Source organism: Penaeus chinensis, chromosome 41, assembly GCF_019202785.1.
Source record: "Penaeus chinensis breed Huanghai No. 1 chromosome 41, ASM1920278v2, whole genome shotgun sequence".
Lineage (NCBI taxonomy): Eukaryota > Metazoa > Arthropoda > Malacostraca > Decapoda > Penaeidae > Penaeus > Penaeus chinensis.
The window spans coordinates 17,658,888-17,661,387 of NC_061859.1; the positions used below are offsets into that span (position 1 = coordinate 17,658,888).

The 2,500-nt window shown below is 37.5% G+C and overlaps 1 protein-coding gene across 1 annotated transcript in view; it reads right to left on the reverse strand.

Moving 5' to 3' along the window:
- LOC125047436 (rho guanine nucleotide exchange factor 10-like) overlaps nucleotides 1-2,500 on the reverse strand; it is a 367,122-nt gene that overhangs the window by 363,490 nt on the left and 1,132 nt on the right. The gene's annotated exons all lie outside the window — the stretch shown is intronic.

Consider the following 2,500-nt stretch of genomic DNA (forward strand, 5'->3'; position numbering starts at 1 on the left):
TGTGTGTGTGTGTGTGTGTGTGTGTGTGTGTGTGTGTGTGTGTGTGTGTGTGTGTGTGTGTGTGTGTGTGTGTGTGTGTGTGTGTGTGTGTGTGTGCGCGCGCGCATTCCCTGACTGAAAGTCAGGGAATGCGCGTCCTAGTATGAGAGAGAGAAAAAAGACAGGGAGTATCTTTTCAACATAACAACGCAATTTCTTTTGTGCATTACTTAGGCAAGTTTCAACAGAAGAATCTGTGGAGATCAATAGACAGTGGTGAAAGTGCGTCTCTCTTTGTTTAATTCTCTCTGAGTAAGTCTTTTCATTGTGTTTCCTTTATGAGTTGATGGTTAAATGTTCTGAGGGCGAAGGTCCTCCGTCTACAGGGCCGTATGGCTTACGTAGCCCACGTCGACCCTGGCGTTAGTCGATTAATTGGCTTATCGATGGCTGGACAGAAGAGCGTTAATGACAAAATGGATAACGTGTAGAAAACCTCTGGCTTTTTTCTCACGTCATTTTCATTTTCTGTACACGCCAAGAAGACTATAGAGAACAACATAAAGGAAATACTAGAAAAGATATAAAGAGAAGTACAAAGAACAAAAAAAATATATATATAAGTATAGGAAATGCAATAAGATTACACAGGAAATAACGCCAGAGTTCTGTTGCAGATTAGAGAAGTCAAAAACACCTGCTTTGCAACAATCACCTGTCTTAAGACTAGACTATTGAAAATATAAAAGAGGAAACGGGGAAAACAAAATGAAAAACGGTCAAGCGCACCATCCCTCTACTCCTTACCCCCCCCCCCCCCCCCCCACACACGCTCCCTTTCCACCCGCTGCAGAAAAACAAACCTTGAGCGTCACGTTGTACTCTTATACATGCGAGCCGGTAATTAGCGAGTCTTCGTTCTCATTCCTCTGTTTCACGTGTTCACAAGCAGAACGGGAGATAAAGGGAAGGAGCGAACACAGAAAATGGTGAATAAGAAATTGTAAACTTGTTTTGAGACGCGACACTGATGTTTGACAAAGGCAGAACAGGAAGGAGAATTTCATGTTTCCGATTTTTCAGGAATAAACTCCAGGTGAAACTGCACAAACTATGCAAGCTTAACGCAATAAGAAAGCTTAAATGCGACAAAAAGAAAACGGGAGAGAGGGGAAAAAAAAAAAAACAACTTAAAACTTAGACAAAACTGCATTTAACAAGCTCAAGAGCTTCCCTGTACATGACTTTTTCTGCGATAGCAAGCATAACTATACACACGATCAGATTTTTTTTCCAGTGGATGACAGGACAGGTTTCTTGTGTACATTATCTTCCTGACTCATGTAACCTCCAGCTGACCCATGAAATAAACCTAATAGTTCATTTAAATCCAAAAGATTTAGCCAGACCACGCAATGAAGTACTGTCATTTAAATTTCTGGAAACAATATATACATGCATATGTGTATATATACATATATATACATACATACATACATACACATACACACACACACACTATATATATATATATATATATATATGTGGTTGTGTGTGTGTGTGTGTGTGTGTGTGTGTGTGTGTGTGTGTGTGTGTGTGTGTGTGTGTGTGTGTGTGTGTGTGTGTGTGTGTGTGTATGTATGTGTGTGTGTGTGAGTGTGAGTGTGAATGTGAGTGTGAGTGTGAGTGTGAGTGTGTGTAAATATATAAACACACAGATAGATAGATATATTAATAGAAAGACATTGATATAGATAAATACAATTACAGCTGCAGATCAAAATGTGCTAGATAGATAGACGGATAGATAAGACACGTAAATAGTTGAATAGATAGGTAGCTAGATATATAGGTAGACTGAAATATACATAAACTGATAGACAGATACAATAACAAGAGATATGATTATCTCAAAAATACCACTAACAGCTTCCTTACACAGTACCAGTGGGTAAATAAACTGCGTTAAATCTCATTTGAAAAGAATATTAGATATGAAGTTTATAATATTTAAAAGCCGAACCATCCACGAAATAACAACGGTAACTTCATAAACTTTTCTTTTTCTTTTCATTCCATTACTTTCTCCACTATGACAAGTTTATTAATAATCATATAATATTTAATAACGGTGACTTTTATTCTACTATACGCCGACGGTAAAATAATTACATATTGTGATAAACAGACCATCGGTGATACTACTCAAGTTCTTTCGTTCACAAAGGCCAGAACAACAACCATGAAGTCATTAGCGGTCTTGTTTATTATCATGCAAATACATTAATTTTCAGAAGACAGTATGATCGTGCACAATTCTCGGCATTTTTGAAAATATGTGGTATGAAGGATGATTTTACCAGCAGTTAATACTTGCTAAAGGATTATAAGTTTTACTGCCCTTCTTTCGGGAAAATAACCAGCAACGGTTTAAGTTTTAAAAATATTTATTTAACCTAACACGCGATATCTAAGTTCAGAGTGTAATAAGACTCATCAGAATCTTCCCTGGAGGAGCAAT